This window comes from Canis lupus, chromosome 16 (assembly GCF_003254725.2).
Source record: "Canis lupus dingo isolate Sandy chromosome 16, ASM325472v2, whole genome shotgun sequence".
Taxonomy (NCBI): Eukaryota; Metazoa; Chordata; class Mammalia; order Carnivora; family Canidae; genus Canis; species Canis lupus.
In genome coordinates, this window is record NC_064258.1 from 53,046,923 (window position 1) to 53,069,380 (window position 22,458).

A 22,458-nucleotide genomic window follows, 5' to 3' on the forward strand; every position below is an offset into this window, starting at 1 on the left:
TAAAAAAATTAAAATAAAGTATGGTTACTTAATCTTAGAACTTCTGGTCTTTTTATAATAAATTAAACTATATATATTTATATATACCTCCCAAAATGTCAAACATTCCTGATCTGTTTAAGGGCAATAAAGAAAATAGTAATTAAAAAACCTGTGGCAATAAGATATTTTGTGCCCTAAAGAGAACAATTTCAACAGGCCAATTAGAGATACTTGTCAAATTATCAAAGGAGATGTTAGTGAAAAATAAAAACAACCTCCTTTAAAATCATCATGATGGCATAAAGTTTAAAAAATATGTTAGTAGCCTCAGGGAAGGATATGATAAATTTAATAAACATAAGCCTGTTTTTTTCAATCTCACCAACAAAAATGTGGTTTGTAATTACTATATCCAATTTCCCAACTCCTATTCACTCTACAATCCACATCAATCATGCTCCTCTCGTCACAGTGTAACTGAGACTATCTTGTCAAGATCATAAATGACTTCTCTAGTCCATTCTCCATTCTTTGACCTCTCAGTTGTATTTAATGCCACTGACCACTCTGCCTTCTTGGAATACTTTCATTACATAGACCTCAGGAAATGTTTTTTCTCTGATCTTACCAGCTGCCTTCTCCACAATCTCCTTCACTGAGTCTCCCTTGTCTGCTTGGCCTCTAAATAGAAACAACTTCAAAATTTGTGGGTTTTTTTTTTTTTTTTACTACTTTCCAGAACTCCACACTGATAAATTTTATTTCATACTGACATATTTCAATTATCATCCAATACAGCTCTGAAAATGAATATACTGAAAAAAGAAAACGAATATACCATCACGCAAAACTCTTAAATCTCCTTTCCCATGTATTCCTCAACCTATAAATGGTACCAGCATAGAGTAGTTTAAATAAAAAAACAAAACCTCTGAGTATCCTTGACTTTACATTCCTCCCTTTCCACCCATGACATAATCATCAATGAAAGCCTATCAATTCCACCCCCAGCTCTGCTGGAAAAAAAAAAAAAATCTTCATTCAATTAATTGCTTTTACATCCATACCTTCCACTTTAGTGCAAAATACCATGATCTTTAGTCTGGATTAATATTATAACTTTTTGCATGCTCTCTCTTCTCTCTCACTAGACTTCTTAAAATTAGTTAATACCTAATCTCATGAAGTACTTGATTTGCACAATACACTGCTTAAGATGCTTTTATATACACATGAATTCATTTTTTAAAAATCATCTAAGTACTAACAGTACTCTCATTTAGAGATGAACTGAAGTATGCAGTCACACAGCTAGGAATTATTTCTATTCTGTATAGAACAATCAAATGAATCCTCTTAAATTTTAAGACTAATACTATCAAAAGCCTGTTTAGATCTTCCAGTACATTGTCATTGACTTAGAATAAAATCCAAACTCTGTGCTCTGCCTCACAAAGCTCTGTGTGATCTTGCTTCCTCTTTCCTTTCATTTAGTCCTGTACACTTCTCCCCTACCCTGATTCTGCCAAACAGAACTTCATGAATCCACCCTGCTTATGACTGCACTCAAAGCCTTTCCATAGTTTTCAGTTCTGCTTGGAACATCGTATTCTTAATTTTTCATGACTGGTGCTACTATCATCAGAACATGCTTTATTTTCACCTAAAATAAAGACTTGCATTCTGCTGAGACCCACTCTGTCCCTCTCTACATGTGACTTGAACATAAGCCGTAACAGGGAGAGCATTTTTGTTTATCCTATTTATTAGTGAATCTGTTCCTAGAAAAATATCCTAGAAGAATACCTGGCACACAGTAAACCCTCAATATATCTTTTCTGAAGAACTGAATGAATTGCTCCAGCTGCTTTCTCATAAACCCTCTATATTTTCTTGTTTTTCTCCTCCCAACTATGTCCCCAATTAGAATGTGCGTATAATGGAAATAAGTCTACATCTCTCTTCTCTTTTTATTACCAATAACTAATAATTTTCTAAATATGAAAATCATTAAGAAGACTAGAAACACTTTTGAACAACTAATGTATTAAAATGTGGCAAAGGAAAGGAAGATTTGCTAATCCTCAGGGAGGACCCAGATGATAATTGATTAACATGATTAACATGAAAAATAACATGAACTCAATCAAAGATTTGATGACTTTCTCCCACCATGTTTGGCAATCAATGAATAGTCATAAGGAAATTGGATTATGAATATCATCCAGGTTTGATGGAATTGTACAGTATCTAAATGGAAGAAAAAATTAAAGTACTGGTGAATAGTTTGATGAGATGTCTGACCATGACATTCAGATGAAATCAAAGTTTCATTCATTGATAATGTTATGTCAAATGGAGGCCTGTGAGAAATGGATTTAATTAGAACAAATTTTTAGGAAAGCTGTAATAGTGTTTTAGAGATGTAGTCTTAAAGAAGGATGTCATTAAACTTCAATCTCTGAACCCTAAGTAGTATGTGGATAGAATTCATAAGTACTTGTAAACTTGCTGTAATTGTGTTATTGGCAATTTAGATGCAAGCTTAGTCGTTTAAAAGGGCCTGGAGATTACGTTAGACTCTCCTAAGGGTCCATGGCATAAAAGATGTTAAATACAATTACCTTAGGATTCAAAAACATAAATGTCCAATTATGAGTAACAGATAATGGCTAAACATGAAACAACTGAGAAACTCTATTGAAGGAAAGTAGAAGCTTAGGTACTGAATAAAAAATACTGGAGTTTATTTGAGCTGATTTTGTTTCATGAGCAAAGTGATACACATAAAAATAAGTTTGTTGGGCAAATATTTCAAGTTGATGTTGCATATGATGTTATGTGTGAACTAATGTTTTTGACAAAATGAATATGTCTATTCCAATAGTCATAATATATAAATCAATAAAATTTACAAAAGTGTTGTCTTCATTGTAATCAGAATCAGATACTATGAGAATCTGTCTAGTTTTTGCTTGCAAGAATTTGGAAATATTCTTAAAAATATTTGAATAATTAAGATACTAAAAAAAAGTCATGAGGTGGACAAGCTGTCCAGACTTTGAATGAAAGAATAAAAATGTTCAAATATCCTAGCAAACTTAATGAATGTGAGAAACAATAAATTTTAGGGAAGTCTCAGGCAAAAGGTTAATAAAGACACTAAAGATTTTTAAAACATATTTAATAGCTATAAGTGCTAACAAGTTGACCATTAGTTAGCAATGTTTAAATCATTAACATTTCTAAGTATTATTTGTGGAATAAATAAAGTCTTATCTAGTGTACTAGTATACTATTATTAGTATATTATTAGTATAGTATAATGTATTTTTAATAGTGATCAATTTCATACCTTTTAAAAACAAAGAACAGAAGTTCCATAAAACAGGAGAAAAATATTAGTATCTCAGATAATATATATTGTCTACCATGTACCAGGCATTATTCTAAGCCAGAGATTGGCAAAGTATCATCCGTGGTAAAATCTAGCCGAAAGTCTGTTTTCATATAATCCTTGAGCTAAGAATGTTTTTTGCATGTTTAAAGGGTTGAAAAGGAAAAGAAGAGAAATAGGAATAAAAGGTGAGGAAAAATGAGGGGGAAGAGGAAGAGAAGGGAAGTAGAAAGAATATGCAACACAAATTATATGTGGATACTAAAACCTACATATTTACTCCATGGCCTTTCCACAAAAAAACTATGCCTGTGCATCTTGTAGGCATTCAATTAAAGAATCATTTAGGTTTACTGAGAAGTCTGGAAAGGGGTAAATGTACTGCATTTTTGTATACGTAATAGGGTTTGCACAAGTAATTGCAAAAAGTTGTTTTAGAACTGTAGGAATTTAGACTGCATCATGAAGAAAAATGTAAAAATTGCTTTACATTGAAATAGTTTCATAGCCCATTAATATTCCTATTCATCACTGAAGATTTTAATTAGGAATGTTACGTTATTTTGAGCAGGAAAATTTAAGGGATGAAAAAGTAATCTATTTACATTGGGGATAAATACACTTGTTTGAATTCAAACCCTATGAACTTATAAAAATGGACTTTCTATAGAGCCTGGCCACTGCATGAACATATCCTCATCAACCAATCTAAGTGGAGAATGATCAGAGAAAGAAAAGGGGCAACTGCACTGAGCCAAAGGCTGATCAAGCACAGGGAGACTTGAATACACTGAAACTAGGTAAGTAGGAAAAGCCAACTCACAGAAAGTCCTTACATCAAGAAATTTCAATTTGATTCTACAGATGTAAGAGATTAATCAAGGATTTCACTTTTTTTTTGTCTTGAGTATATCTTATTTACATAGTGTTAAAACAGGTAAGTTTATAATTTACTAAATTCTATAAAGGAAAGAAAACTGTAGTCACATGGATTTTCTGAGGTCTACATAGCTTGAAAAGATAATTCAGGTAATCTAAGCACTGACTCCACAATAAAATCACTTGGAGAGCTTTTAAACTTGTATCTTTTGGGCTAGACCATCAGAGATTCATTTTTCTGGTGGTTGGAGCCCAGGAAATATGTTTTAACTCTGCATGTAATTCTAACATGAAGTCAAAGTTGAAGATTAAATGAATAATAACCGTTCAAATCCTACGTGTATTATAATCATACCTATGTCAGTATATAGAAACCACTGCATATGCTTTGTTTTCTAAAAATAAAAAAAAAATTGTGTTAACTACTAATGAGCTTAAGTTGATAAGACATGTGAAAAGTGTGAAATTCAAAACAAGACTTAGAGACAAAATACAGAATAGCTAAGGTGACTACAAAGTCTAAAAATCAGAGGTGATAATCCATAAAGACACAGAATCTTACATAAGAGAGTATTAGTTAGGACTTGCAAGTTGTAGAATTGAGTTTGCTGCTCTGGTTTGTAAAAACTCCATGTTTTATTATTTTTTAAATACAGTGAAGAGGCTTACCTAAAGCCTTTTTGTTTCCTTCCTACTACCATTTTCCTAGTAAGCAACATGAGTTCCTAATAAGACTTCCTTTAGCTTTGACTTATCTCTGGCCCTTCTGTTAGGAAAAGAGGTAGCTCAAGAAAAAAAAATCTGTAATACCAAATGATTTTTTCATATTCCCCCCAAAATCCTAACACTCCCAGTCTTCTGTACCTCAATCACCATTAGAAACTCATGACTCCAAGGCCTTGCCTCAAAGCCTCCTTTCTGGTTCCCATATCCCTCCTTCTGTGTGTCCTCTCCTTCACCCAGTGCCAAAGCCCTCATCTTTCTACAGGGCCCAGAGAAGACCATGGTCCCCCATGAGCACCATGTTGTCTCTGAAAGTATCCCCCATGTTCTTGCTCCACTCAAAACAAACTAGAGGGGTTCTAGTCCAAGGTGGCAATATTGGAGGCTTCCAAACTCTGTTCTACCCATGGACACACCAAATCTACAGCTATGGGACATTTCCCTGTTAATGAAACCCAGGAACTAAATGAGCAATTCCTATATACCATGCAAATAAGAATAATTTCATATCATAGCAGGTAAAAAAAAAAAAAAAAAAAAAAAACTTAGCCACACTCTCACCATCAACCCCAATCCTGACACACTAACAAACAATCAAGATGGTACTCAATACCCACCTTCCGCATGAGGAATGAGGGCTTTAAACCTAACATATAGCACCCCAACTTTTAAGACTTCCATCTGAGGGAAGACCTTCAAAACACCTTAGGGTTTATGTCCATGAGCCCATAAGATAATAGCAAACAAAGAAATAATTCATTCATAACAGGCTCCAGGACTGCCATGCCCATCCCCCAGGGCCTGCTATAAAGGTGGCAGGCAGAAAGGCTCATATCCCAGTCCTTCCCTGAAAGAGACCTGTTTGTGTACTCTATAAGCTACAGTCTAAAGGTCAGGATTATAATTTAACATACATCTAGAAGCCCTCAACAATCTTCTCCAGAGGCAAGGGAGGGTTACAAGTGCCATATTCATGGTTTTCCTCTGCCCCATTCCAGGTAATAGAGGTCTCCCTGATAAGAGCTTGTGCACATGCCTCACATTTATGACTGCCAGTCAGAGGATACAGCCCTTGAAATCCTAGCTCTGGTGGCCAATGGGGCTTACATTCCTGAGTTTAACAACACTGCAGCCAAGAAACAAGTTTTAATCAGCTGGTATCCACCAGGACTCAGCACAGAAGCAGTAGACAGAAATACCTATCTTCCAGTATTTCCCTGAAAATGGTTATTTGCATACTTTAAAAGCTACTGCCTGAGGGTCAGGCTTCTAATTTGGCATACAACTAGGGACAGACTGTGATCTTCCCCTGAGACAATGACAGCCAGACACCATCTCCTCATTCTCCCTGCAGCCTGCTCCAAATCACCAATAGTTCCCTGGAACTTATACACATATCTAGCACCCCAGCTTTTGAAACTGCCACTCAGAGGCACAAACATTGATTGTCTGGCTTTGGTAGGAAACAAGAATTGTATTAATAGGGCCCAATGGAATGTAGCAAGCAAAAAAAACAAAAAGCAGTTCTTAATTAGCTATCCCCAATGGCTCAGTGCAGAGGAAACAGAGAAACATATATTTTTTTCATTCTTTGTCTGAAAAAGTTCTATGTGCATATGTTAAATGCTTCTAGCTTAGAGGCCAGCTTCCAGTCAGCCCAAGCACCTAAGTGTTGAACAAAATCACCCCTTTTGACTCAGTTATGTGTCTGAGCATGTCCTCAACTAGCATGAGCCACTAAGAACAAAGGAGCAGCTTGGACATTCAATGGCTTGAAAAATAACCAAGAGCTAGGGCTAGGCTGAGCAGTAAAGTTTTTCTGAGACACCAGACCATTCTATGAAGACCGGGAAAGATGGCAGTTTTATCTAATGCACAGAAATAAATACAAATAGCCAATGAAAATGAAGAACAGAGAAGTATGTATCAAACAAAAGAACAAGATAAAAGACAGAAAAAATACCTGAATGGAAAGGAGTTCAGTGATTTGCCTGATAAAGAGTTAATAATAATGGTCATATGGATTCTCACTAAAGTCAGAATAACACAGATGAACAAAGTGAGAATTCAACAAAGACATAGAAAATATAATGAAGTACAAAACAAACCACATAGATGAAGGATACACTGATTAAACTGAAAAATTCAGTAGATAGGTTCAACAGCAGCCTAGAAGAAACAGAAGAAAATATCAATGAACTCAACTACAGGGCAGTAGAATTCACCCAGAAAAACAAAAGTTTTTAAAAAGTTAAGATAGATTAAAGGATTATGGGACCATATCAATATACACATTATAAGGAGCCCCAGAAGAGAAAAAGAAAGGGACAAAAAATGTATTCAAAGAAATAATTGCTGAAAGTTTCCTTAACCTGGAGAAAGACATCCAGATTCAGGAAGCCCAAAAAATTCCAAACAAAATGAATCCAAAGACAGCCACACTGAGGCACTTTATAAGTAAGCTATCTACACTTAAATACAAAAAGAGAATCTTAAAAGCGGCAAGAAAGAAACTTGTTTCATACAAGGAAACCCCCATAAGACTCTCAGCAAATTTTTCAGTAAAAACTTCGTGGGCCAGAAGGGATTTGCATGATATATTAAAGTGTAGAGGGATGGGCACCTGGGTGGCTCAGTGGTTGAGCATCTGCCTTTGATCCACGTCATGATCCCGGGATCCTGGTATTGAGTCCCACATCAGGCTGCCTGTGGGAAGACTGCTTCTCCCTCTGCCTATGTCTCTGCTTTTCTCTGGGTGTCTTTCATGAATAAATAAATAACATCTCTAAAAATAAATAAAAAAGAAAATGCGGCAGGGGTGGAGGGGAGCCAACCAGGAATGTTCCACTGGGTAAAATGGTCCTTCAGAATTGAAGAAGAGATGATTTTCCAGACAAACAAAACCTGGAGTTCACCACCACTAGACCAGCCTTACAAATGTTAAAGGAACTTCCTCAAGTTGAAACAAAAGAATGCTAATGAGTAACAGGAAGGCATATAAAACTTAATCTCACTGGTAAAGGCAAATATATGTTTCACAATACCTTAATATTGTATAGATGGTAGGGAAATTATTTATAAATCTAGTATGATGGCTAAAAGCCAGAAGCAATAAATATAACTACAATAATTTGTTACTGGATACATTAGGTAAAAAGATGTAATTTTACCATTCAAAACATACAACATGTGGGTGGGAGAGGATAATATAAAGCTTTAGTATGTGTTCAAACTTACAATGTTTAGATCTTAGACTAATAAAAACAGGATGTTTTATATATAGGTCTCATCACAACAACAATCAAAACCCTATAACAGATACACAAAATTAAAGAGAAAAGAATTCAAACCTGCCAGTACTGAAAATGAGCAAATTATGAAAAGAAAAAGAAAAGAAGAAAAAGGAACAGAGGAATTAACAAATCACCAGACCCAAATAGCCAAAGCAAACTTGACAAAGAGGAACAAGCTGGAGGTATAACGATTCCATATTGCAATATATACTATAAAGCTATAGTAATCAAAACAGTAGGATATTTGGGGACACCTGAGTGGCTCAATGGTTGAGCATCTGCCTTTGGTTCAAGGCATGATCCCGGGGTCCTGGAATCAAGTCCCACATCAGATTCCCTGCAGGGAGCCTGCTTCTCCCTCTGCCTGTGTCTCTGCCTGTTTCTCTTATGAATAAATAAAACCTTTAAAAAATAAACACAGTAGGATATTGGCACAAAATAGACAATAGATCAATAGAACAGAGAACCCAGGAAATAAGCCCATTCTTATATGGTCAATTAACATATAACAAGGCAAGATACCACAATGAGGAAAAGTTAGTCTCTATAATAAATAGTCCTGGGAAAACTGGACAGCTACATGCCAAAGACTGAAACTGGACCACTTTTTAACACCATACACAGAAATAAACTTAAAGTGGATTAAAGACCCTAATGTGAGTCCTGAAACCATAAAAATTATAGAAAAGAAGATAGGCAGTAACTTCTTTGATACTGGCCTTAGCAGGAAAAAAAAACGTTTTTTTAGATATGTCTCTTGACAAAGGGAAACAAAAGCAAAAATAAACTACTGGGACTACATCAAAATAAAATCTTTTATACAGTAAATGAAATCATTGACAAACACAAGGCAACCTACTGAATGGTAGAAGATATTTGCAAATAACATATCTGATAAGGAATTAATATTCAAAATATATAAAGTAATAAAAACAAGAAAACAATTTGATTTAAAGATGGGCAGAGGATATGAATAGACATTTGTCCAACAAAAACATACAGGTAGTCAGCAAAAACAGTCACATGAAAAAAATATTCAACATCACTAATCATCAGGGAAATTCAAATCAAAACCACAGTGAGATACTACTCCACATGTCTTCAAATGGCTAGGGTCAAAAAGACAAGAAATAACAAGTATTACTACCCAGTATACAGAGAAAAAGGTCCTTTTGTGCACTGATGGTAGGAATGTAAATTGGTATAGTGCTGCAGAAAACTGTATGGAGTTTCTTAAAAAAAATAAAAATAAAAATAGAAACTACGTTCCAATCATTCCACTACTGGATTTTTATCCAAAGGAAATGAAAACACTAATTCAAAAAGACATATGCACCCCTATGCCTATTGCAGTATTATTTAAAATAGCCAAGATACGGAAGCAACATAAGTATACATCAAATGGATAATGAAGATGTGGCATGTGTATGTATATATGTGCATGTATACATATACATATGATGAAATATTATGCCACCATAAAAAAGGATGAGATCTTGCCATTTGTGACAACATGAACGGTCCTAGGGGTATTATGTTAAGTGGAATAAATCAGATTGAGAAAGACAAACACCATATTTTCATCTACATGTGGAATCTTAAAAACAAATGAATAAACAAAAAGCAGAATCAGACATATAAAGAACAAACTGATTGCTGCCAGAGGGAAGGGGGTGGAGGGATGGGCAAAATGGGTGAAGGGGAGAGGGAGATATAGGCTTCTAGTTATGGAATGAATATATCATGGGACTACCAGGTACAGTATGGGGAGTACAGTTAATTATATCATAATAGGTTGTATAGTGACAGATGGTAACTACACTTGTGGTGAGCATGGCATAATGTGTACAGATGTTGAATCACTATGTTGTACATCTAAAACTAACATAACAATGTGTGTCAACTATATTCAAATTTAAAAATTAAAATACACAGAGTGCGTGAATGAAGAGAAACAACAAGACTCAACTATATACTACCTATAAACTATTTCACTTCAGCTTTAAGTACATATAGAGTATAGTAAAATTATGGAAAAATACTCTATGTAAACAAAATTTTTAAAAAGAAGGATTAGTTATACTATATCAAACTAGAGTTTAAGACAAAAATTGTAATGAGACAAAGATCATTTATAGTGATAAAAGGGCCAATCCTTCAAGAAGTTTTGACACTTGTAAATATTAATGCATCCAACATAGGAGCACCTAAATGTACAAAACAAATATTAACAGACAGAAAAGGAGAGGTAGACAGCAATAGAGTAATAGTAGGAAACCTTTATACACCACTTTCATCAATGGAAAAATCATCCAGGGAGAAAAATCAATAATGAAACATCCTTCTTTAATCACATGTTAAACCAGAAGGACTTGATATATAGAGAACATTACATCCAAAAGCAACAGAATACATATTCTTCTCAAGTGAAAATGAAACACTCTCCAGGATAGATTATGTGTTAGGTCACAAAACAAGTCTTAATAAATTTTAAAAGACTGGAATCATATAAAGCATTTCTGGTCACAATGATATGAAACTAGAAAGTAATTATATGAAGGAAAGTGAAAAATTTCCAAATATATGGAGATTAAACAGCATGACTGATGAGACAATGAAGAAATCAATAGGGAAATAATAATAATGGGAAATACAACATATACCAAATGGGATGCAAGATGAAGAGTTCTAAAAGAAAAGTTCATAGCCTACATTACACAAAAACAAAGAACTCAAACAACCTATCTTTCTATCTCAAGGACTTAGATCAAAGAAAAAAAAAAAACTACAGAAGGAAAAAAGAAAAGATTAGAAGGGAAATAAACCAATGGAGACTGGAAAGAAAAGATCAATGAAACTAAAGTTAGAAGTTTTTATTTAACAATGAACAAAATAAATATTTAGCCAGATTCGAGAAAAAAGAGTATTTAAAACTAGAAATGAGACTTTAGAATTGATATACAATTAGAAAGATTTATAAAAGACTACTATTAACAATCATATAACACCAAATCGAAAACCTAGATATGGATAAAGTATTAGAAACAAACAAGGTACTAAGACCGACCCATGAAGGAAGAGAAAATCTGAACAGAGTAATTACTAGTTAAGAGATCAAATCAGTAGTCAAAAACCTACCCAAAAAAAGTTCAGGACCAGACCAATTCACTGGTGAATTCTACAAAACATTAGAAGAAATAATACCAATTCTTCTCAAACTGTTACCATAAATCAAATAATAAAATAAAATAAGAGGGAGAGAGAGAAAGGAAAACTTTCAAACTCTTTATGAGTCTAAAATTATCACATACCAAAGCCAAAAAAGGATAACACAAAAAGTAAAAATGTGTAAGACAATGTCTTTGATTAACATGGAGGCAAATCATCAACAAAATATTAGCAAACCAAGTTCAACAATATTTTTAAAGGATCACACACACTTATCATTTAAGGCTTATTCCAAGAATGTTAGGATGGTTCAACATTTGCATAACAATGTGGTACCTTGCATTAACAAAATGAAGGTAAAAATCCTGTAAACTCAATAAATGCAGAAAAAGCATTTGACAAAATTCAACATTCATTCAAGATTAAAAAAAAAAGTACAGCAAAAATGAACCTCAACAAAATAAAGGCCATATGTGACAAGCTCACAACTAACATCATACTTCACAATGAGAATTTGAAAGCTTTTGCTGTAAGATGAGGAACAAGACAAGGATTACCAATCTTAACCACTTTTATTCAACATATACAAGAAGTCCTACCCAGAACAATTAGTCAAGAAAAATGTCATTCAGATATGAAGGAAAGAAGGAAAACTTTTTATTTGCAGATGACATATTATATATAGAAAATCCTAAAAGCTCTGCCAAAAGTTTTACAATAAGTGAATCCAGTAAATTTGTAGGATACAGAAGTAATAGACAAAAAATGTTTTCATACTAACAATAAGTTCCAAAAAAGAAATCTAGAAAACAATCTCATTTACCATTGCATCAAAATATCATGGAATGAATTTAACCAAGGAGTGAAAAATCTGTACACTGAACACTTAAAACATTGAAAGAAGTGAAGACACAATTAAATGGACAGATATTCCATGCTCATGAATTTTGAGGATATTGCTAAAATGTCCATATGACCCAAAGCAGTCTACAGATTCACTGTCATCCTTATCAAAATTCCAATGGCATTTTTTTCAAAGAAATAGAACAAACAATCTTAAAATTTCTATGGAATCACAAAAGACTGCAAATAGCCAAAGCTATCCTAAAAAAAACAAAGCTGGAGGGCAGCCCTGGTGGTTTAGCAGTTTACCACTGCCTTCAGCCCGGGGTGTGATCCTGGAGTCCCAGGATCGAGTCCCACGTCGGGCTCCCTGCATGGTGCCTGCTTCTCCCTCTGCCTGTGTCTCTGCCTCTCTCTCTCTCTCTCTCATAAATAAAATCTACCAAAAAAAAAAAAAAATGAAACTGGAGATAGCATATGTTTTGTATTTCAAACTATAGTACAAAGCTATAGTAATCAAACAGTCTGTTACTGGCATAAAAACAGACATACAGATCAACAGAAAAAATGGAGGGTCCAGAAATAAACTTTTGTATATATTGTTAATTAACTTATGACAAAGGCAATGATATACAACAGGGAAAGTATAGTCTCTTCAATAAATAGTGTTGGGAAAACTGGACAGCAACTTGCAAAAAAAATGAAACCAGACCACTTTCTTACACCATAAACAAAAATAAACTCAAGATGGATGGAAGACCTAAATTAAGAGGGGAAACCATTAAAATCCTAAAGAATATAGGCAATAATATCTTTGACATATATGCGGCAAGAGAAACGAAAGCAAAAGTAAACTATTGGGATTTCATCAAAATAAAAGGCTTCTAAGGACACCTGGGTGGCTCAGTGGTTGAGCGCCTGCCTTTGGTCCAGAGCATGATCCTGAAGTCCCAGGATCGAGTCCCACATCAGGCTCCCTGCATGGAGCCTGCTTCTCTGCCTATGTCTCTGCCTCTCTTTCTCTTTGTGTCTCTCATGAGTAAATAAATAAAATCTTAAAAAAAAAAGATAAATAAATACAATTAAAAGCTTCTACACAATGAAGGAAATAATCAACAAAACTAAAAAGCAATCTATGGAATGAAAGACATTTACAAATGACATGTCTCATAAAGGGTTAGTATTCAAAGTATATAGAACATATAAAACTCAACACCCAAAACAAATAATCCAGTTAAGAAATGGGCAGAAAATGTTTTCAAAAGAAGATATACAGATGGCTAGCAGACATGAAAAAATGCTCAATATCACTCATCAGCAAAAAGTACAAAATAAAATTACAAGGAGATAATCATCTCACACCCATCAGAATAGCTAAAATCAACAACACAAGAAATAACAGGTATTGGCAAGGAAGTGGAAAAAGGGGAACCCTCTTACACTGTTGTTGGGAATGAAGACTGGCGCAGCCACTCTGGAAAGCAGTATGGTTCCTCAAAGAGTTAAAAATAGAACCATCTCCAATCCAGCAATTGTACTACTAGCTATTTACCCAAAGAATACAAAACTACTGATTGGAAGGGATACATGGACCCTGATGTTTATAGTAGTATGATCTACAATAGCCAAATTATGGAAAGAGCCCAAATGTCCATTGACTGATGAATGGATAAAGAAGCAGCAGTGTGTATGTATGTAAACAGCACACACAGTGGAATATTACTCAGCCATAGAAGGAAGGAAATCTTGCCATCTGTAAAAACGTGGATGGAGCTAGAGAGTAGTATGCTAAGTGAAATAAGTCAGTCAAAGACAAATACAATATGATTTCACTCATATATGGAATTTAATAAAACAAATGAATACAGGGGAAAAAAGAGGCAAACCAAGAAACAGACACTTCATTCTAGAGAAGAAACTGATGGTTACCAGAGGGGAGGTGGGTAGGGGATGAGTTAAAGAGATGGTAGGGATCAAGTAGTGCACTTGTGACGAGCACCAGGTATTTTATTTAAGTGTTAAATCACTAAACTGTACTCCTCAAACTAATATTCCACTGTATGTTAACTAACTGGAAATTATTTTTTTAAAGAAAAGGCATCCTGCAAAATAGTTAAAAATATTCGAAAATCATATAATACGTTTTAAAAGTAAAAAAAAGACAACAACAACAACAACAAAAAACTCACACAACTCCGTAATAAGAAAGCAAATAATCTGATTATAAGTGGGCAGTGGTCCAGAATGAACATTTTTCTGAAAAAGATGTACAAATAACCAGCAGGTATATAAAAAGGTGTTCAACCTCACTAACCATCAGGGAAGTACAAATGAAATCCAGTGTGATATCCTCTTATACCTCTTAGGATGTCTACCATCAAAAAGACAAAAGCCAACAAACACTGGCACTGGAGAAGAAGGAACCCTCGTACACCGTTGGCCGTGTAAACTGATCCAGCCACTATGGAAGACAATATGCAGGCTCCTCAAAAAAAAAAAAAAAATCACATGAGAACTACCATATGTAGTAATTTCACTTCAGGGCATATATTCTAAGGAAACAAGTTCTCTAGGACCTATCTATACTCTCACGTTCATTGCAGCATTATCCACAAAAGCCACCATAAGGAAACAACCTAAGTGTTCACCGATAGATGAATTTATAAAGTGTGTTTACACACACACACACACACATATACTCTATCTCCATATATATGAACACACATGCATACACATGCGTGCACACACATGCTACAGTGGAATTAGTCATATGTGAGTAAGAAAGAAATTCTCCAAGTTGCCACAACATGGAAAAACCTTGAGATCATATGCTAAGTGAAATCAGCCAAACAGGGGATTCCTGGGTGGCTGGGTGGTTTGGCACCTGCCTTCGGCCCAGGGCATGATCCTGGAGTCCCGGGATCGAGTCCCGCATCCGGCTCCCTGCATGGAGCCTGCTTTTCCCTCTGCCTGTGTCTCTGCCTCTCTCTCTCTCAGTCTGTGTCTCTCATGAATAAATAAAATATACTAAAAAAAAAAAAAATCAGCCAAACAGAGGAAAAAAATACTGCATGGCCTCTTGTATACATGGAATCAGAAAAACAAACAAGTAAATTCATTGAAATAACAGAAAAGTGGTTGCCATGGGTTGGCACAAAACAGAGACACTTTAGTAAAAATGTACAAACTTTCAGCCATGAAACAAATAAGATCTGAGGGTCTAATGGAAAACCTTGTGACTATCATTGATAAGTGTACACCGTAACTGAAATTTGCTGAGAACTTAAATGCTCTCACAAGAGAAATAAAGAGGTGATGGATTTTTTTTTTTTTTATCTAGTACTAGATGGTGGGAATCATTTCACCATCTATATCAAATCACCAATATATGCACTTAAATACCTTACAATTTTATCAATTAAACCTGTAAAGGTGGGAAAAAAATCAATCCAAGTGGATTTCCCGGGGGGGGGGGGGGTACTAGTTCTCCAGAGTTTATTTTATTTGAGGATTGGCTTCTTTTGCTTCTCTGGTTTCTCTCCTAAACTCCATTTATGGAAAGGCCTAGAGGTAGAAGGTGTCCCAGTTTCCCCTTGTTCTGTACAGAGCCTCTCTGTCTCCTCTTCCAAAGGCAAACAGGACAAAAGGAAGGAAGGAGGATGCCTCTTCCACACGGTACCAAACCAAACCTGTTCTTGTGCAATAACTTACAGACCCTTCATCCTGGGAATGTACCAGCACGTAGATCACCACCATGCTTCTGGCTCTATTTTTTTTTTTTTTTCAGCACTCCTGGAGGTGTCCACATCTGGAAGAATCTACCCAACACTCCAGCCACTAAGTTCCCCTAAGTCTCCTCCAGAGAATTTCCTTTTTCCTTCAGTCTCAAGTCAGTCACGAAATGTTCTGCTCACATCTCTATCAACATGTAAATTTTGGCATTATCGATAAGTCATGTAATTCACAACTGTGTGATTCTCAAATTTTTCAGTTCACTTACGACAGGAACCCCAAAATCCCAATTTTACCTTCAAAATTTACCTTCCTCAAGTTAACTCCATCTCTCTTTTACACTGTCGATACCTTCCTCTTGAAATCGCTTCACTTATTTGTTCACATTTTGTGGTGTTTAACGTGCAGCTTTAACTTTTTTCGGCCTTTCTGCCCCTATCTTTCTCATCTAGCAACACTTAACCCTACTTTGTGCCACACAGCCAAATGTGAGTGGAGAAAAAGGAGGAGTCATACTGGAGGATTTTAATACAGATATTCAGTGTTGGGATCCCTGGGTGGCTCAATGATTTAGTGCCTGCCTTCGGCCCAGGGTGTGATCCTGGAATCCCAGAATCGAGTCCCACGTTGGGTTGCCTGCATGGAGCCTGCTTCTCCCTCTGCCTTTCTCTCTCTCTCTCTCTCTCTCTCTCTCTCTCTCTGTGTCTCATGAATAAATAAATAAAATCTTTAAAAAAAAATATTCAGTGTCGATGGGAACACTGAAGCAGAAAAAGAAAATGTTGACAATGTGGGGCAAAACATAAATGTTAAATCTCCCATTAAAGAAAAAACGATCCTTGGCCTCTTAATTTTCTGCAGATGCTGGCTGAAGCCTGATTTCATTTGCATTAAGAGTAATACTCCTTAAAAAAATGTGTCTATAATAGTAATCTCTATAGCCTCACCGCCCACCGTCTGCATGACTCACCCCAATTAAGACTATTCCACTGAAACTGATCTTGTCAACATCACCAGTGGCCACCATTAGATAATCACTTGACACAGTTAATCACCATGTCTTCTTGAAATATTTTCTACCTTATTCAGGTTTTCTGCCTAAAACACTGGCTTATCCTTTCCAGTCTTCTCTGTTGACTCATCCCCCGATTTGGACCTTTAAATGTCAGAGTCCTCTAGGGTTTAGGGCTCTTCTCTCTCTCCTCTCATTTTCAGTTTATCTCTTCACACATTTAAAAATATCATTTCAATACATATTTGATGCACGAATGAATGAGTGGACAGATTAATAAGAAATTAAGGTAGAATTAATCAAAAAGTCACTTTTGTGCCATTGCCGTAGGTTAAGATAGTAGGAAGAAAGGCTACTTTAAGAAGTTCTGGATGAATAATTCAGAAACAAAAGTTTGAAACTTGGGAACCAAATGATCGTATGCATATAATCTTGACTCTCAAATTTGAAATCATCTCTACTCGTGTACGAAACTGTCTAGTTGACATCTCTACTTACAAGTCTCAGTGACATCTCCAACTTCCCAAGTTTAAAATAGAACTCTTGACTCCATGTCTTTTCTTCATCACGTAATATTAAAAAACTAAAACCTTTCGCTTCTCTGTCTTAATAAATTGTGCCACCATTTAATCAGGTCAATATATACATGAAACACTCTTGTCTTCTATCCTCCCCTCTCATCCCAAATCAAGCTCCACCCACACAAGAGATGTCAAATCTGAGCACTTCTCCCAACTTCTAGGGCTTCAACGTGACATTTTTCCCACCTCATTCTAGAGCATTTTCTACTCACTCTTGGATAGTTTATACACTCTTTATTAGTCTTCCTGTTTTAACACTTGCTCTTCCATGGTCTGTTCCTCCCATCTTCATGAAGATCATTCGAATACACAGAGCACAATCCTAGAATGTTCAAAGTCTCCAAAATCTTTCCAAGTTAGAGCAAACTGTACTTGCTGTGGGTTCTGTCTATGTTTTTATCTGCCCTAAATAAATCATCCTTACTTCAAACTTGACATTTGTATGTATGGTTTCTTGTGTATGATATTATATTTTCACCTTAATATTATCTTTGTAGAGACACAGACAGTATCCTATCTAAAATTCTTGTCCACAAGCAATGAGTAATGTATAGAATTGTCTAGTCACTGTAGTGTATACTCGAAAATAATATAACACTGTGCGCTAATTTTACCAGACTTTAAAAACTAAATATTTTAAAAATAAAATACTTGCCATTTCTATTACCTTGCTTCGTAGCATATTTATGTATTACCTTTATTTTTTATATCACTATACATATCAGAATTAGTTTGGTTGGTGTTATTTATCGCCTGTCTTCTTCACTAGACTATAAATTCAATAAAGACAAGGATTTATTTACAGCTATACTCTCAGTATCTAAAGTAGTACCTGAAAAGAATATTTTCAATCGATATTTTTCAAAGGAACATTGATACAAACCCGGGGTTTACTCCAGCCCTCCTGCTAGAGCCTCAGGTAGCAAGATTTAGAGATCTAGCCTGCCTGGTTTTAAAACCTGAAGTACTTAAGATTACAGCACAGGGTAGAGCTAAGAACATGATTGATATGTTATGTAAAACTAGATGCATTTCTGATACTATGGATAAATAATCCTGATAATGCTAATATATTATGTAGACCAATATCTTCTGAAGACACTGAACTGCTGGTTGAGTATATAACACAAGGATGTATCATTTGTAGTAAATCACTAGTTCTCTAATTCTTGTTCTATTCCATATGCAGAGATATATTTTATCAGTACATGATCATTTATGCAAAAGTCTGCATCAACACACATAACTGAATTGTTCACCAAATATTTATTCTATGTTTCATGTATTCCCACTCTTTGTACTGTATTTTATTCTATTCTACTCTATTTGGGTTTCACTCCGTTTCATTTTTAAAATGTCCTGCCGGTCTAGTGGATTGATTTTATAATGCCCAAATGTTTCTCAAACCACCATTCACAATGTGTTATGGTAAATCACATGAAAGTTTAAAAAAACAATAAAGGAAACAAGAATATAAATTTTGTCTCTAGTTTTAAAGAAAGAATTCTAAAGATGCGAACTTTTCCACACCTCCACCATCCTTAATCTTTTAAGTAAATAAGTAATAAGCAAGGGATGATGCCTTTCATGTTGCTGGTTATATAAATCTTTCAACTACACATTTTGTGTGGTCAACTTAAACATAAGTTCAGGTCAAGGAATCACAGAATCCAATATGTTCATGTTTTTTAGTCCATTATGTTCAGTGTAATTACCTCTGAATTATGTAAACACATTTCCAACTTTATTTTAGTTCAGGTTTCTATGAAACAAAGCAATGGAAGCAGCGTTTTAGAAGCTATGAGTGCTATAGGGCAAGGACTAAGCACGGGTTTGATGACTGGACAAAGCCTCCCCCCTGCTTTAATTCAAAAGCTCAGAGAAGGATTCTCTGCACATATCTATGTACTGTACTAGGAAATGTTAAAGTGGTTACTGAGGCCTTAAAAATTGCACTGAGGTCAAAACAGTCATCATATGAATTTACCCAGAGTATCTAATGAAAAAATGAAAAACAAAGGCAAAAATTACCAGAAAGTTAAAAGCATTTTATCACATATATAGGAAAGAACAAGTCATTTGAGATATAGAAATTGTTTTGATTTTTGAAATAAGCTATAGGACAAAGGGTAAATTTTTCAGAGGGAATGTGTAGTATTTTTTAAATTGAATTTATGGCATATTATAAAATCAGGTAGGCTTTTAATCCAGGGACAAAGAGTCATTTTGAAAGGCTACATATAATAATCTCTGAGAGACATTCATTTAAGTCTGATAGTTTCAAGGTTTAGTAGTGTAAAAATGAACTGATTCTTATCTAATAACTCACAAGTTAGAAATTTTGTAAATACAGAATAAGTTTTAGAAATTAAATTTTTGTAATTTTTGCCTTATTTTATCATTTTACTTAATTTGTACCCTTTTGTCTTCCAAAAAGGTGGAAGGTAGTATACAGATTAAAACAATGCAGGAATGTATGCAGGTGTAAATAGGTAAAATAGAATAAAGCCTATTTAATGGACCCACAAACACATTCTCACAGATACACACACAAAGTATATTTGCTTAAACACCAGAGATTACTGGAATTTGTAGATCTAAATTTTCTGGGGTACCTGACTGGCTTAGTCAGTAGAGCATGTAACTCTTGATCTTGGGGTTGTAAATTTGAGTCCCATGTTGGGTGTGGAGATTATTTTTTAAAAATAAAATTAAAAATCTTACATTTTCTGACATTATAAAAGAGAGACATTGAATTATATTACATATTATTTTCCATAGATAAATCATATCCATTGATCTGTCAAAAAAAAAAAAAAAAGCTTAGCTACAATTCAACAAGAAATTATCCCATGGAAAGTTAGAGAGAGAGAGAGACAGAGAGAGAGACAGAGAGAACCCTACCACAAATATTTTTACAGAAGATTTATAACAACATAGCAATAAAAACAAAACACTGTTCATCCAGACAGCTCTTACACTAATCATCTATAAAGAAAATACTAAGTGGAGCAATCACTCTTTTTAGCTATTTGTACCTTGAATTATAGCTTTAAAAAATTAAATAGGATTTGTTATATATTAGATTATTGTATCCAAATATGTGATATCTTAAAATTTAACACATAATTAATAGTCTAATCTGCTAATAGTTACCCAAGTAATACTCCATAAAACGTTTTGTAAGATCTAAACTTTAGACTTCTGAGTTAAAAGTGTAAAGCTTCTATGGCTTTTATTAAAATAGCAAAGCAAAAAACGTAAGAGGACTGAGGAGAGGATTCAGATTTAGTGGAGATCAAGAAAACCAAGTTTTGTCCTTTTATGGCTGCATGATATTCCATTATATATCTCACACATATCTTCCTTATCCATTAATCTGACGGACATTTAGATTATTTCCATATCTTAGGATGTTTGCCAAAGGGGAGGGGAGTAGGAGAATGGGTAAAATGGGTGAAGAGAGTGGGAGATAAGGAATTCCAGTTATGGAATATTTAAGTCACGGATGAAAGGTACAGCATAGGTAACACAGTCAATAATATGGTAATGGTGTTGTATGCTGACAGATGGCAGCTATACTTGTGAGCATAACATAATGTGTGGAAATGTTGAATCACTATGTTGTACACCCGAGATGAATGTAACACTGTGCGTCAGTTATACTTAAAAATAAGTTAAGAAGACAATCCCATTCTCATTTACTGTCGATGCCTGAAAACTCCCAATTAATGCCATTTTCTATCAATCTCTTCTTTTAAATTCAAATAAATCTAAGAAGATTAACACTTTCAGATGGCATTAGACATTAAGCCTAATATGATTTTTTATCCTTTCCTAAAAGGAAATAATTGGGATAATAATCTGGATATATACAGTTCCAAGTGTTCAAACCAGAAAATCTGCAAATATTCACCATGAAATTCAGTGCTTGGCAACTTTTCTTAGAATCCCTGGGGTCAAGTGTGTAACAAAGTAGGAATTGAAAAGATTAGGATCTTAAAGAATTAAAAAAAGAAAGAAAGAAAGAATGAAAATCTTCTAAATTCTTAAATAGGACATCAATTCCCACACAGTATGTATTTTATATGTGTTCTAACGATGTCCTTGGATTATACCAGTGGAATAAGTTAATATATTTTTTAAAGCTTTTCCAAAAGAAACTTTCTGAGAATCAAGCAGGCCAAATGTGAAACAGATGTAAGATTATTGTGAATTATGCTTAACTCTCACTGTTTTTAGGTGGAGGAGTTCCATTGGAATGACACACCTACTCTTCCTGACCCTGATTCTTCTTTTCTCACAAGAGGAAGAGTTACTTATGTAATCTCATCTTTTCCTATCTTTATTTGGGATGACCCTGCTAAGGTCGTAGACACTCCACACTGCTGTTGTGTGCATGCTTTTCAGAGCCAGCCTTTGTATAACACAAGTTGGGTGAGGATCCCTGTCATTTCCCAGGCTTTCCTGACACTGGAGGGCCATTCCCTGTATTCCTGTGATTACAAAGTAGGAGACCCATTAATCTAAATGCATAAAGATCATCTTTCAACCCAGACTTTAACAGTAATAATGATAATTTGTTGGATTCTTATCCATTTCTTAGTTGATCCAAATTTGTGTAGGAAATATGGGCATCAAACCCACACACCTTAGGCATAGGGTGGACCCTTTAGTATCACAGTGAGTGAAAGTGGGAATCAAAATAAGGGAGAGGCCTTGAGTAGTTCCAGGACCAATCGCCATAAGCATTAACTTTAACAGCAGACATTTTAACTTGCAGTTATTGTACAATGCGGTTCACCTTTTTCAAGGTAAAATCTTGTGTTTTTACAGGTGGAATGGCTA

The 22,458-nt window shown here is 34.8% G+C and overlaps 1 long non-coding RNA gene across 1 annotated transcript in view; it reads left to right on the plus strand.

The window, feature by feature from the left end:
- LOC112651123 (uncharacterized) overlaps nt 1-18,232 on the plus strand; it is a 38,887-nt gene extending 20,655 nt beyond the window's left edge. The window contains exons 2-3 of the long non-coding RNA XR_003130618.3: nt 4,050-4,179; nt 16,073-18,232. This is a non-coding gene — a long non-coding RNA (uncharacterized LOC112651123). The remainder of the gene's footprint in view (nt 1-4,049; nt 4,180-16,072) is intronic.
- Nucleotides 18,233-22,458: the final 4,226 nt, after the last annotated feature.